This window comes from Aquarana catesbeiana, linkage group LG01, assembly GCF_042186555.1.
Source record: "Aquarana catesbeiana isolate 2022-GZ linkage group LG01, ASM4218655v1, whole genome shotgun sequence".
Lineage (NCBI taxonomy): Eukaryota > Metazoa > Chordata > Amphibia > Anura > Ranidae > Aquarana > Aquarana catesbeiana.
The window spans coordinates 405,402,153-405,418,979 of NC_133324.1; positions in this window are offsets into that span (position 1 = coordinate 405,402,153).

Genomic DNA, 16,827 nt, shown 5'->3' on the forward strand with positions numbered 1-16,827 from the left:
AAGCTATTTGTTGAGAGGCATGTTGAGTCCATGGCATATTTTATATTTTGCCACAAGTTGCGGGAAAATTACAAACTTTTTTTTTTTGCACAAAGTTGTCACTAAATTATATATTGCTCACACATGCCATGGGCATATGTGGAATTACACCCCAAAATAAATTCTGCTGCTTCTCCCGAGTACAGGGATACCACATGTGTGGGACTTTTTGGGAGCCTAGCCACATACGGGGCCCCCGAAAATCAAGCACCGCCTTCAGGATTTCTCAGGGCGTAGATTTTTGATTTCACGCCTCACTATCTATCACAGTTTTGAAGACCATAAAATGCCAAGATGGCACAACCCCCCCCCCCCAAATTACCCCATTTTGGAAAGTAGACACCTCAAGCTATTTGCTGAGAGGCGTGTTGAGTCCATGGAATATTTTATATTTTGCCACAAGTTGCAGGAAAATGACAAACTTTTTTTTTTTTTTGCACAAAGGTGTCACTAAATGATGTATTGCTCACACATGCCATGGGCATATGTGAAATTACACCCCAAAATACATTCTACTGCTTCTCCTGAGTACGGGGATACCACATGTGTGGGACTTTTTGGGAGCCTAGCTGCGTATGGGGCCCCGAAAACCAAGCACCATCTTCAGGATTTCTAAGGGCGTAAATGTTTGATTTCACTCCTCACTACCTATCACAGTTTTGAAGGCCATAAAATGCCAAGATAGCACAAACCCCCTCCCCCCAAATGACCCCATTTTGGAAAGTAGACACCCCAAGCTATTTGCTGAGAGGCATGGTGAGTATTTTGCAGCTCTCATTTGTTTTTGAAAATGAAGAAAGAAACGAAAAATTTTTTTTTTTTTCTTTTTTCAATTTTCAAAACTATCTTGGCAAAAAATGAGATCTGCAAAATACTCACCATATCTCTCAGCAAATAGCTTTGGGTGTCTACTTTCCAAAATGGGGTTATTTGGGGGGGGTTGTGCCATCTGGGCATTCCATGGCCCCTGAAACTGTGATAGGTAGTGAGGAGTGAAATCAAAAATGTACCCCCCTTAGAAAGCCTGAAGGCGGTGCTTGGTTTTCGGGGTCCCGTACGCGGCTAGGCTCCCAAAAAGTCTCACACATATGGTATCCCTGTACTCAGGAGAAGCAACAGAATGTATTTTGGGGTGTAATTTCACATATGCCCATGGCATGTTTGAGCAATATCTCATTTAGTGACAACTTTGTGCAAAAAAAAAAAAGTCTTTTTCCTGCAACTTGTGTCAAAATATAAAATATTCCATGGACTCGACATGCCTCTCAGCAAATAGCTTGGGGTGTCTACTTTCCAAAATGGGGTCATTTTGGGGGGGGTTTGAACTGTCCTGGCATTTTATGCACAACATTTAGAAGCTTATGTCACGCATCACCCACTCTTCTAACCACTTGAAGATAAAAGCCCTTTCTGACACTTTTTGTTTACATGAAAAAATATTTTTTTTTGCAAGAAAATTACTTTGAACCCCCAAAAATTATATATTTTTTTAAAACAAAGGCCCTACAGATTAAAATGGTGGGTGTTTCATTTTTTCTTTTCACACAGTATTTGCGCAGCGATATTTCAAACGCATTTTTTTGGGAAAAAACACACTTTTTTACATTTTAATGCACTAAAACACACCATATTGCCCAAATGTTTGATGAAATAAAAAAGATGATCTTAGGCCGAGTACATGGATACCAAACACAACATGCTTTAAAATTGCGCACAAACGTGCAGCGGCGACAAACTACATACATTTTTAAAAGCCTTTAAACGCTTTTACAGGTTAGATTTACGGAGGAGGTCTACTGCTAAAATTACTGCCCTCGATCTGACCTTCGCGGTGATACCTCACATGCATGGTGCAATTGCTGTTTACATATGACGCCAGACCGACCCTTGCGTTTGCCTTTGCGCGAGAGCAGGGAGGGGACAGGGGTGCTTTTTTTTTTTTTTTTTTTTTCTAAGTATTTATTTTGCTTTTTTATTTTATTTTTAAACTGTTCCTTTCATTTATATATTTTTTTTATCATTTTTATTGTTATCTCAGGGAATGTAAATATCCCCTGTGATAGCAATAGGTAGTGACAGGTACTCTTTTTTGAAAAAAATGGGGTCTATTAGACCCTTGATCTCTCCTCTGCCCTCAAAGCATCTGACCAGACCAATATCGGTGTGATAAAATGCTTTCCCAATTTCCCAATTGCGCTGTTTATATCCGGCGAAATCTAAGTCATAAAATGTTCGTAGCTTCCGGTTTCTTAGGCCATAGAGATGATTGGAGCCATTCTGGTCTCTGATCAGCTCTATGGTCAGCTGGCGGAACAACTGGCTGCATTCTCAGGTTCCCTGTTGGGACAGAAGTGCCAAAGAAAACCATGGAAGACGGTGGGGGGGACATTCCCTCCCACTGCTTGTAAAAGCAGTCTAGAGGCTAATTAGCTGCTAGGATTGCTTTTACATGAAAGCCGACCGCTGGCTGAAAAGAATGATACCAAGATGATACCTAAACCTGCAGGCATTATTCTGGTATAACCACTGGTCCTTTTTGGGCATATATTGTAATCTTTTTTCATGCAGCCTGTTGACAGCAAACGCTGTTGCTGTCAAGATAAATAAATCTGCGCTGCAGCTGAATGGCGTACCTGAAAACAAAAAAATGGTTAACAATAAAACACAGTAGACGGCGGAGATGACGTGAGACGTCAGAAGGGAAGGGAGGAGCGAGAGGTGTGTCAGCCTACAGGCGCCCATGCGGGCTCTCCCACTACCTCCGGGAAAACACAACCAGACTGACCGAAGGATGAGCGAAAGCGACCCCGCCGAGACAACATAGCGGCTTCCAGGGAAAATAAGTAGCCGAGAAGCCTAAGAAGCCCAAGGCTGGTGCGCTGCGAGTGTGCGCTGTGAGTGAAGGGGATCAAGTTCAGCGACGGCCACGGACGTCCTCTCGAGACTCTCGGGACTCCGACCTCCGGATACTCCACCCCCCCCAGCCCCCTGCACCGAGCTGTCAGCACAAGAGACAGAAAGGAACACGAGATGCCGCTGTAAGCGGCGCAGGGTGAGAGTCACGAAGCTTGGACACACTGACTGCATCTTATCTGAGGAGGAGGACAGCGGTCCAAAGAGGGGGTAAGAAATACACTAAACCAACCAGCTGACAAGGTAAGAGTGTATTGGAAATATGCTAAAAAGGACATACCTAGGAATGAGGAAGTGAGAGGTTTGGCAGACCTGCTGATCTATGGCAATATCGGTTATGTATATAAGCTGATGTGATGATAGAGGGTTGGTGAGGCCTTTGACTCCTTTTCCATATCTTCTGAAATCCCTTGAAAACGCTTTTTAATCAAATCTTTCACTATACTTGGTAACACCATATACAGCTGGGAACTGTGGGGCATTACTACTGTTTGTTGAGTAAAGCGCTAAAGACAAACGATCTTATCAACTGCATAGATTGTTAAATCTGTGACATCTGAGCCCCATAGAGGAGGGATGGTTGGTACATAGTCAAAAGTACAAGGTCAACTCCAACATACGAGTATCTACTATCGGAGACCTAGGGATATACCCAAACATAGGGTAAGCAGGGCCGGTAGATCTTGAGAGGCAGCTGGGCAGTCTCACAGGGAAATTTCTGAACATCACGCAGCAGAAGACCCGGCCGGCCTGTACACCTGAAAGTGGAGAGGGAGACAGTCCCTAGGCATGGTCGGTATGAGAGCCTGAATGCAGCACAGTTAGCGCACCACCTCATACTTACCCACTACATCACCTTAGCCCCAACTGCATACTCAAAATCTCGGATAAATAGACAAGAATTTCACGCACCCCTCTGGACGGTATACGCTATATTGCTTAATTGTCAACTGAAAGGGGTTACCAGAAGGTAGTATGAGCCGAATTGGGAATTGAAGCAAAAGAAAAAGAGAGAGAAAAATTTTAGAAATAGGGGAATGGTCAAGTATATAAATGAAAGAGGTACGAATTAGCTTTCTTCTCTCTTGATACTATCCCCATAGTACTTTTGGCGTTCCTCCTTCTTTGATATAGCAAAGGGCCACAATGATGAGACTAGAGTGGGTCTTTGTCTAAACAAAAATGAACTGAAAAGTTGATTTAAGACCCCCCGAAAAGGTTATCTGAAGTGGCAAAAAAAAAAAAAAAAAAAAAACAATAAAACACAGTAAAGTATAAAAAAAATTACATACCTGAAAAGCAAACATGATAAAACATAATAACAATAAAACATTGCAGAATAGAATACAGTAAAAAAGAGCAGAACAATAGAGAGAATAGAGAGAGAGAGAGAGAGAACAATAAAACGACAACTATTTTTGTTTTTTTTTATTTTATATATTTTTTTGTGTACTTTTAATTTTTTTTACACTTTTATTTGTAACTGTAACTGTAGCGGTTCGGTTCCAGGTTCGGGTCTCTCAAAATGCGATGGCATCTTGGGACACCCTGTGAAAGTGTGCCTAGTCTGTTCAATGCTGTACCCTACGCTAAAACTCAACTAGTGTATGGTAGCGCTCAAAACATTCACCAATGCAAAGACCAGGATTGTCAGGAAAGGAGGGACAATAATAACAGGTGTCACGCCTGTATCCGTGCTTTCTACAGACACAACATTTTCTTTGGGGGGCTCATTGGGTAGGGGTACTCGGGAGGACATAAGGAAAATGCCTCTCATGCAGCCGGCTTACTGCATGTGGATTGGGAAGGTGGGGTGGAGCACCGTCTGGAAACAGAAGGGCTCTAACGATCTCTTCCTGGAATTTAAGGAAGGATCCAGTCCGTCCTGAAGCTCTGTATAGCACATGAGCGTTCAGCAAAGCCAATTGAAATGAGTATACAGACACTTTTTTATACCAGTATCTGGCCTTACGGGCAACTAGGTATGGCGCCAACATATGGTCGTTGAGGTCCACCCCTTCCATATTTTGGTTATATTTGTGGACACAGAGGGGTTTTTCCACAACACCAGTTGCCGTAGTAATTTGGACCGTCGTGTCTGCATGAAGGGAGGTAAGTATGAAAACATTCCTATTATCCCTCCACTTCATAGCGAGCAAACCAGCTGACGCTATTATTAGGTCTATTCATAGGAACTCACTTGGAGTATCCAAACCAATACCTTACATCGTTTTGTACCCTATTGTACCCTATTACATTTTTTTCCTTAGATCATCCAGTCCTCCCCAATACATCCCCAGGAGGTTTGGTTCTAGTCTGCTGTGTATCTCAAAGGGACCCTGCAAACTAACCCCTCCCCCCCTTCCTGGTTCTGTGAATATACAGTTGTTAGCTGGCAAGCTGGGTAGGTATTATCTTACCCTTTAGATCCTGTCCCCCACATCCCTATATACTCTTTTGCTGTCTGTTCATGTATTCAGTGGTGGTTGTATGACAATTCAACCACAACGGACCCCCCTATTCTATGTATATTATACATTATATATATATATGTATATATATGTATATATATATATATATATATATATATCTATCCCCTACTCATTCACATATACTTTTTCTTTCATAGTGACTGGGACGACACGGGGACCACTTCCTGTGACTTGGTTCTGTCCTATTCCTTCACAGAGTGACAATAGGTGCCATTGGAGATGACCTTTGTGGAGCTGTCCTGATGTTTGGGGGACCCCTGCCAGCTCTGGGGACGCTATCCACCCAGCGGTACCTCTCCCCACTGCTTCTTTTCTCTTCAGATTCCTCCGTGTCCCTGTTCCTATTCTTGTCCCAGCTACCTGCCTTTTCCCTCTTCTGGTCTCTCTGGGTCTGCAGCCGACTGATCCCCCTTGGATGCCTTGGATGTTTGTATTAGCACACATGGTTAGTATCTATACTATTATCCAATATATGCTTGGCTATATATATATGATTATCTAGGACCAATATTGGAAGTGCAGCAAATTGTTTAATGCATTGTATATGCTTCTAAATCTTGTACTTTTTCTCGTTTGACCGTAGATATAAATTATTGTCGTGACCAAAACTTATTATCCCTGAAGAAGAGGTTGATCCCTTTATTACCTCGAAACGTCAGGTTTTTTCTATCCGTTATTATACAATAGAATTGGTCAATGTTATTTCTTCAGATCTCCATGTATATGCATCCATTTTAATGCTCATTATGTTATGTCATAGTTACTATGTTTTTATCTTTTTTCTATAATAAATATCTTCTTTTTTCATTTCTACTTCTCTACTCAATACATTAATACTTACCTACCTGTCAGTGACCCAAATCAAAGTTCCACTAGAGGATATACACTCATGTTCGAGTATTTTTTTCTTCATTCTATTAGGGATGTGGGTTCACTGACACTACAGCTCTCCTCAGAGGTGACACTATTTCCCCATATTTAGCGAGCAAATTATTACACTTCAAGCAGGCTCCCCCAGCCTAAGACGGGAATCTACAAGCCGCTGGGGAAAGCCCCGGCGAGTAGATCGCACGGTGCCACATGCTCCAATCTGATGATCAAAGAAGTGACTAAAAAGTGGCACACTGTTGTAATAATTGTCCATGTACAAGTGGTACCCCTTTCCAAATAAGGGTGACACCAAGTCCCACACAATCTTGCCAGCGCTTCCTATGTAGTCAGGGCAGTTTGTCGGCTCTACGTGACTATCTCTTCCCTCGTAAACCATAAAACTACATGTATAGCCTGTGGCCCTTTCACAGAGCTTATACATCTTGACCCTGTGTCTGGCACGCTTGCTGGGAAGATACTGTTTTAATGACAATCGGCCAGAAAACTTAATCAGGGACTCATCAACACAGACAACTTGATGGGGAGTAAACAAGTCTGCAAAACGTTGGTTGAAGTGGTTTACGAGGGGTCGAATTTTGTAGAGCCAATCGTATCCAGGGTCTCCACGAGGACGACAGAGTTCATTGTTGTTGAAGTGCATGAACCGCAAAATCTGCTCGTATCGTGCCCTGGCCATGGAAGCAGAGAACACGGGCATATGGTAAATTGGGTCAGTGGACCTATATGATCGCAACTTACTCTTTTTGGTTATGACCATGAGGAGGGATAGGCCCAGAAAGATCTTAAATTCGGAAACCGTAATTGGTTTCCAATCTCTGGCAAGGGAGGACTGGGGATTAGTGGCGATGTATTGACCAGCATACAAATTGCTTTGGTCCACAATAGATCTATAGAGATCTTCGGTGAAAAACAGTGAATAAAAATCAAGTGACGTAAAATCAACTGTTTCCACCTGAATGTCGGGTTGGCCAGTGAATGGGGGAAGTACGGGTGCTGCAGAAGTGGTGGGTTCCCAATTAGGATTGGCGAATGCAGCAGGAAGGGCACTATGGGCTCGACGGGCCTGTCTCTGTCTTCTTGGTGGCAGCGGGACACTACTTGTGCTTGCCACCTCGCTAGCTTGAACTGCACTTATGGAACTCGCCACGTCACCAAGTGTTACTGCAGTGATGGATATAAGACCAGGATGTACTAGGCTGCTGGTGCTTGCCAGTTCACCAGAAGGAATAGCGGCGCTAGTACTTCCCTGCTCCATATGAGAGCCCTGTGGTTCTTGCACCTCAACTGCAGAAGAAGATTGGGGTCTGGTAGGCCTGACCCTGGCAGGGACCCCAACTCCGTCGTCAGAGCTATCTGTCATGGAGCCGCTGCTGTCTACAGGTTCGTATTCTGAGCCTGAATCTGACAGATGAGTGACTTCCTCTTCACTATCTGTCATGCTCAGAAACGTGTAGGCCTCTTCACTAGTGTACCTTCGATTTGCCATTTTGGGCTCTAAATATAGTGCATTAGTGAGACTCACAGGTAAAAAAGCTCCTGACTGTCAGTGACTGTATCAAAATGCAGAGGGGCAAAATGCAGGTGCTAGCAGGTATCTGGGCTGATCCCGCTAACACTGCGTTTTTGGGAACCCTAAACTACTGAGGACACTTGTATAGATCTGATCAGATCAAATATTGATCCGTTCAGATACTATACCACTAAGGGAGATGTATGCTGTGTGCGTGGGTGTTAGCAGTACTGGCACTAACCTGACACTGCCTGGGGCGACGCAGACCCTATCTGACCCTAAAACCTAACTTATATCACCCGGCGGGCGATCAGGGGGTTAAACCTTTATTAGGTAATAAACGGCGGGTGCCCTGACACTATAAAAAACAAACTAACCAGCGTCACCCCTAACAGTTATACGGTGATCACTGGTGAAAGGGTTAACTAGGGGGCAAAAAGAAAGGAAAGAAAGGAGGGCGCACCAACCTAGTGCATTACCACTGGTAACATTTATTAAAAAATTAAAACAGCAAATGAATACTCACAAACGAGCATGAAATATTAGGCATAGACAGTAGCTGCAGGTGAGCAGAATCAAACATCAAAAAACCCTTGACCGAACATCGGAGGGCCCTACCATTCCTCAATAGGAGGTTGCGATCCCTGTGCAGGTGGGCGTGGCCTGTGTGGGCAGGTGCAGGTGGGGGTTGGGATGCATAGTTACACGCACACACATATAGAGCAGCTCTCACATGTGAGCAGCCATTACCCATCTAGGCTCTGAAGAAAGGGGTTCTCCCCTGAAACGCGTCAGCCATTGCCTCATCTACCCCATGTCCGGTCCAGGGTTTTTTGATGTTTGATTCTGCTCACCTGCAGCTACTGTCTATGCCTGATATTTCATGCTCGTTTGTGAGTATTCATTTGCTGTTTTAACTTTTTTAATAAATGTTACCAGTGGTAATGCACTAGGTCGGTGCGCCCTCCTTTCTTTCCTTTCTTTTTGTAGTCTATGAATACCCATTATTCTGACATCACTTCCTCCGGTTCTGTTTACATTACAGAAACAGAGGAAGCATTCTTTTCGCCAGGAGCGATTGCGAGGGGGTGGCGATGAATCAGTGGCCTCCCCCTCAGCACGGATTGCTCCTGAAGCCGAAGGCACCGGGGGTTCGGACTGCCCGCGGGCAGGCAGGACGTACAGGTGAGCCCTTATGCCTGCACGTGCCATTCTCCCGACGTACATCGGTGTGCGGCGGTCGGCAACTGGTTAAAGATAATAAAATATCGTGGCGAGGCACTCAGGCGCCAGAAGGAACAAGATCCTCACCGCTCCCCAGGAGGGGACGAAGTCTTTTTGATGCCAGAGGGGCGGAGACGCCCCCAGTAGGAGCCCAAATAAAATAGTTCTTCCCAGTCTGGGCTGCCAGATGCCAGGACCCATGGGTCCTATCAACAGTTCAGCCTCCAAGAGATTGGTTGATATCGATAGACCAGCAGGACGCTTACCTCCATGTCCCTATTCTACCATCTTTTCAAAAGTATCTAAGGTTCGCAGTGGGTCATGTTCACCTGCAATTCTAGGCTCCGACCTTCAGGCTGTGCACCTCCCCTTGGGTGTTTACAAAGGTGTTGATATCTGTCCTGGCCCCTCTAAGAGAGAGGGGATTAAGAATTTATCACTATCTGGACGATATCCTCTTACTATCAAACAACCCAAATCAACTTATAGCCCACAGAGAAATACTTCTGCAGCCATTATCGCAGCTGGGATGGTTAGTGAATCACTGAAAGAGCCAGCTAATTACAAGACAACAAATGATTTACCTAGGGGCAATGTTCGATACAGATCTGGGCGCAATCTCTTTACCTCAACCGAAGATGGAGGGCATCATTCAAATATGTTAAAAACCATACGGAAGTCCCATTTATGAGCTTCACAATGTCTGAGCCTTATAGGCACGATGTCCTCATGTATTCCTCTGGTCCCGTGGTCTCACTGGCATCTGAGGCACTTCCAGACAGGATTCCTAACACAATGGAGAAAGCAACAGCTATCTCAAACAATTCTGTTGTCAACTCTAATGACTAGGAGCCTGCATTGGTGGATGAAGCCAGAGAATCTCTTCCGTACCATCATTTGGGTTCCAACTCATGGACCATAAGTACATTCGACGCAAGCGGTCAGGGGTGGGGTGCCCATTGCAGAGAGGTCAGGATCCAGGGGAGATGGTCCTTTCCCACCAGAGGGATAGTGTCCAATATATTAGAAATCAGAGCAGCCTTTCTAGCCTTAACCTCGTTTGCACCTCAAATCAAGGGACAGAGGGCGCTTCTGCGTCTGGACAACAAAGCTGCAGTTTCATATCTTCAGAAACAAGGGGGCACCCACAGCAAAACACTTCAAAATGAACACAGAGGCAGATGTCTTATTGAGGAGATTTGGGGACGACAACGAGTGGTCACTCCACCCCCATGTGTTTAACCAAATTTCCCATTTATGGCAGACACCACAGGTGAACCTCTTTGCTACCCAGGAGAATACCAAGCTCAGGAGATTCTTCTCTCGCCTTCCACACCCGCAATCTGAGGGGGTAGGCGCGTTATCATGTCCTTGGAACTTCAAGGCAGCTTACGCCTTTCCTCCTTGACCACTCATCTCGAAATTTCTCCTCAGGCTCCTAAGGGAACCAATCCAAATACTAGCAGTGTTACCTCATGGCTAGGGAGACCTTGGTTCCCCCTAGCCATGCACCTCAATGTGAATCCTCCTATCAGAATTCCCCCCTTCCCACAGTTGTTGACCCAGGGCAGGCTGATCCATCCAGACCCACAAAAACTGGATCTTCGAATATGGAGGTTGAAAGGAGGAGTTTCGAGTTGCTAGAGTGTTCCCAAGAAGTCATATCCACCCAGGTGAAAGCCCGAAAGCCAACAACCAACGCAATATATGCGAAGATTTGGGACTAGTTCTTAGCCTACGCCACAGGAAAGGGGTTTGATCCAGTCTTCCCTGCCATTGCCGATGTTTTGAGTTTTCTTCAAACTGGTCTCGATTTGGGACTCCCTTAACCACTTGCCCTTAACCACTCCCTTAACCACTAGGGAACACATTAACCCCTTGATCGCCCCTAGTGGTTAACCCCTTCACGGCCAGTGACATTTTTACAGTAATCAGTGCATTTTTATAACATTGATCGCCAGTGGCGGCTGGTGATGTTTTAGGATGGGGGGCGCCAGACCCCGCCCTTCCTTTTTGACCCCTCCCACTTGGTGAAAATGGGAGTGGTTTCAGCAAAATAGTGGGCGTGGCTCTAAGGTGGTGTGGTTAGCATCTGAGATGAATGAGGGATGGAGGGAGAGAGGGATGGAGGGACAGCAGGCCCAGATCCTACACAACAATAGAAATATGTGTATTCTAGAAAGTTTAACAATCAGCAGATAAAGATATTCCAAACACCTGGTGTTAGCACTTCAATCATCCCGGCACCATGGTTGTTATGGTGTCAGGATAATTGAAGCGCATTAATTCTATTATTACATTGTAATATTGGAGGAGATATATGCAGCTAAGTGCACATAGGGGGACGCCCCTTTGGATTTTAAAGGCAGCATACGAGTAAGAAAAGTAAATAGTGGTAAAAGGCAAATTCAATTCCAACTTTATTGTTATACAAATATAGATAAAATTGTCTAGAAGACAGAACAAACATACAAAAAATGTACAAAAAATGTTCTTTGCGAATACTTGAATATAAACCATACAGAGCATTAATGAATAATATCACCCGATGCCATCAACCCCAGAAGACCAACCCAGTCTAAGTGGGCATAGTGGGATTGGGTGGCTAGAAAATATATCCCAACATGTTTCGGAGGAGACCGTAGTCAAACTTGTATATTCCTTCTTCAGGGGAATTATTTTACATACGGGCGGGTGAAAAAATGTTTCTTGTCTCTGGAACATAAGTATATACATAAATAAGTAACATAGCAAGAAAAGACTATAAAGTGGTCTATTCACTGGCCATTGTTTTTAGAAGTAAGCAAAAACGCAGTACTTACATGGTTAAACTCGCGTTATAAATCAAAAAATAAAAAAAGAATCACATGCTGGCTGTCCATCGGTGGCAGAGGAGGGGGAAACCGTGGTGACACACAGAGTCGCTAGGGCACTTTCACAAGGGACGCCAAATCCTCCCTGTAGCAAACAATGTCACCATTAGGGGGAAAGATAGCGAGAGGGCAAAAAGATATATATAAAAAGGCTATAGAATATAGTGTGTATTGGCACACTATGCTGTATATACTGTAGCATAGTATAACATAGTGTAGTAGTTGGTCATGTAACAGGTTCCTGAAACCGGCATATTCACATACCACTTCCTCTTCACAGCCCTCCTCTCAACAGAGAGGTCGAGGGAGACAAAAATCCCATAAACGGTGAACTGGATCACGTGGTGATTCTTCTCATAGAGAAGTTCCCCTTTCTACAATAGGTAACACCAACCAATCTCGATCTGTCACCAGTAGTGACATATCAGATACGTCCGTTTCACTTAGTAGCTCCAGATCTTCTGTACATTTACCAACCACCTCAATAACTACCCGTTCACAATGCGTACCCCCAGGTACTTTTTTAGACCAATTAAGAAGCCACACGCAGGCTCACCAAAAGAAAACGCAATCACATATGCCAAAAACTCACAAATCCAACAAACAAAAACGTCATTAAATGTAGTCAACCTATCTTCGCGTTCCCTCACTCACCCTGAGTTGTGTGTCCTTGGACGTGGCCTCGCTTTTTGTCCTGACCGCGGCCTGCACAGATTTGACGCGATAAAGGACATCCATCTCTTCGTCCGTAAAATTCTACTTAAAAGTATGTTTACTAAAAAACCTGATCTCGAGCTTCAGCAGTCCGACCAAGAGAGCTTGGCACTGGCCAACTTAATTGCACTACTTGATGAAAATGATCCTACTGAGTCTTCTGACTCTGAGGATCCTTCTTATCTAATGGATCCCGACCACTTTTCCCAGACAGCCAACCATACAACATCTATCTCCTCACTAACTGAGGATGCATCTACTGTACCATCAACAATACTTGCATCTGACTTACCAACAAAAATGAAAAAGAAATCCACACTTTACCCATCCCCAAGTTCAAATCCAAACACTCTTGCCTTCTTGAGGCTTGTCACAGCTGACATTGACAAAATGAAACTTTTCCATACATCCAACAGCAACCTCAGTCGTGAGGAACGAGCTGCACTTGAAACTTTGTCCCATGACCACGGCATTGTCATCAAACCATCTGGTAAGGGTGGCAATGTCGTGGTCATGGACAACACCCAGTACATTGAAATGTGCCAGGACCTGCTTAAAAACAGGGAATGGTATCGTCCTATTGGACGATCTTCCTTGGACAAGTTCACACATGAGTTCTATGGTCTTGTGGACATGGCCTTTCACCACAACATCATAATCAAGGACACATGGGAATTCGTTAGAACTGATCACCCAAAAGAAGCCACCTTTTATGCACTACCCAAATTGCACAAAAGACTAGACAAGCCACCTGGCAGGCCAATCATTTCCGGATGTGGTAATCTTACAGAAAACTTGGTTGACAACCACCTGAAACCTATTGTTGAATGCCAAGCATCTTATACACGTGACACCATACATTTCTTACAAGCCCTCCAGGATATACATATACCCGAAGGTACTCTTTTGGTTACTATTGACGTCGAGTCTCTTTACTGCAGTATACCTCATAATCTTGGCCTTGCGATGGTGCGTCGTGCACTTTCACAATTCAGTGAATCTAAGCCGGAATACAATGAGTTCATTTTGAACTCTCTCGAATTTATATTATCCCACAATGCTTTTTGCTTCAATGGTTCCCACTACCTCCAGGTACAGGGCGTTGCGATGGGGACTTGTTGTACCCCATCGTACGCCAATCTGTACCTGGGGGAGTGGGAACACTCTCTAATTACCAATGACTCGTTGTCTGTCTACATGTGCCACGTCCTAACGTGGCGCAGGTATATAGACGACGTATTCCTTATATGGGATGGCCCAGTTAAACTTCTGTACGATTTTCTGGCTGCAATTAATTGCAACGACTTTAACCTGGCCTTTACTATGGAGCAAAGTGAAACTGAGATTACCTTTTTGGATGTATTGGTTAAAAAACAGCCTGACGGCAGCCTTTCGAGTCAGCTTTACCGCAAGCCCACAGCAGGGAATTCCCTTCTACACGCAACTAGCTTTCACCCTAAACCCCTGCTGTCTTCCATACCCTATACTCAATATCTTAGGACACGTAGATATTGCTCTGACGATTCCAAATTTAAAGATGAGGCCGATAAGCTCAAGACCCGACTACTCGAAAGAGGCTACTCTCGGTCTTCTTTAAAAAAAGCTTACAAAAAAACACTAGCTTTATCACGACAGGATTTACTAGACACACCAAAACAAGCCTGTAATGACAACACTATTAGAATCATTACCACCTATACCACACAGCACCGACAATTAACCACTAGGCGTCCGCGCTATAGCCGAAAGACGGCTACAGCGCGGACTTCAATTGCCGGGAGGGCGTCCCTGGACGTCCTCCTGTTTACTTCCGCATTGCACGCTCCCGCGGGCGCGCATCACGGAAGTTTTGTGCTGGCCGTGTCCCTCGGACACAGCCAGTCACAGATCACCGTAAACGGCCAATGACAGCGGCCGTTTACAGTGCGATCGGCGGTGCCAATGAGAGAGGATCTCATATGTAAACATATGAGATCATCTCTCATCGCCGGCTTTCCCTCCTCACACAGAGACAGCGTGTGAGGAGGGAGAGCGGAACCGCTGCGGCGGTGAGTGTAAAAGAAAAAAAAAAAAGGAAAAAAAGGTGTCCCGCTGTTAACGGTCCCTGCCATCTGCCCTGCCATCTGCCCCTGCCATCTGCCCCTGCCATCTGCCCTGCCATCTGCCCCTGCCATCTGCCCCTGCCATCTGCCCCTGCCATCTGCCCTGCTATCTGCCCCTGCCATCTGCCCTGCCATCTGCCCCTGCCATCTGCCCCTGCCATCTGTCCTGCCATCTGCCCTGCCATCTGCCCTGCCATCTGCCCCTGCCATCTGCCCCTGCCATCTGCCCTGCCATCTGCCCCTGCCATCTGCCCCTGCCATCTGCCCTGCTATCTGCCCCTGCCATCTGCCCTGCCATCTGCCCCTGCCATCTGCCCCTGCCATCTGCCCTGCCATCTGCCCCTGCCATCTGCCCCTGCCATCTGTCCCTGCCATCTGCCCTGCCCTGCCATCTGCCCCTGCCATCTGCCCCTGCCATCTGCCCTGCCATCTGCCCCTGCCATCTGCCCCTGCCATCTGTCCCTGCCATCTGTCCCTGCCATCTGCCCTGCCCTGCCATCTGCCCCTGCCATCTGCCCTGCCATCTGTCCCCAGTGCCATCTGTCCCCACTGCCACGTATAAGTGCTATCTGTCATCAGTGCCACATAGTGCCATCTGTCATCAGTGCCATCTGTCATCAGTGCCACATAGTGCCATCTGTCATCAGTGCCATCTGTCATCAGTGCCATCTGTCAGTGTCACGTGCCATCTGTCATCAGTGTCACGTGTCATCAGTGCCACGTATCAGTGCCACCTGTCATCAGTGTCATCAGTGCCACGTATCAGTGCCATCTGTCATCAGTGTCATCAGTGCCACGTATTAGTGCCATCTGTCATCAGGGCCACGTATTAGTGCCATCTTTCATCAGTGCCACGTGTCATCAGTGCCACATATCAGTGCCATTTGTCATCAGCGCCACATGTCATCAGTGCCATCTGTCAGTGCCACGTATTAGTGCCATCTGTCAGTGCCACGTATTAGTGCCATCTGTCATCAGTGCCATGTATTAGTGCCATCTGTCATTAGTGCCATCTGTCATCAGTGCCACATCAGTGCCATCTGTCATCAGTGCCACGTATCAGTGCCATTTGTCATCAGTGCCACGTCAGTGTCACATGTCATTGTCCTGGTTCTCCAGGGCCTTCAAAAGTGTAAGAGGTAGTCAACAAATTAGATGTGTAATTTATGCTCCTAGAACACCTGATGGTGCTCCCTGCATGTTGGGCCTCTCTATGTGGCCAGGCTGTGAAAAAGTCCCACACATGTGGTATCGTAATACTCAGGAGGAGTAGCAGAATGTATTTTGGGGCGTCATTTGTGGTATATACATGGCATGTGAGAGAAATAACCATTACAATGACAATTTTGTGGGGGTAAAAAAAAAAAAAAAAAAAAATCTTCATTTTGAAAAGAATTGTGGGAAAAAATGACAACATCAAAAACCTCAACATGCATCTTACTAAATACCTTGGATTGTCTACTTTCAAAAAAGGGGTCATTTGGGGGGTATTTGTACTTTCCTGACTTGTTCGGGTCGCAAGAAATGAGATAGGCCGTCAGTACATCAGGTGTGATCAATTTTTTATGATTTGCACCATAACTTGTAGACTCTCTAACTTTCACAAAGACCAAATAATATCCACTAATTTGGGTTATTTTTACCAAAGATATGTAGCAGTATAAATTGTGGCCAAAATTTATGAAGCAAAATGACTAATTTGCAAAATTTTATCACAGAAACTAAGAAAAATGCGTTTTTTTTCAAAATTTGCGGTCTTTTTTCATTTATAGCGCAAAAAATAAAAAACCCAGAGGTGATCAAATACCACCAAAAGAAAGCTCTATTTGTATGAAAAAAAGGAAAAAAAATTCATTTGGGTACAGTATTACATGACTGAGTAATTGTCATTCAAAGTGTGAGAGCGCTGAAAGCTGAAAATTGGTCTGGTCACGAGGGGGGTTTAAGTGCCCAGTTGTCAAGTGGTTAAAGCGAATCCTAAATAGGTATTGGTACTTGTTAAAAATGGATCCATCACTGTCCCCCTTTGTCACAGATACCCCATCTGTGACCTATAGAAGAGCTCCATC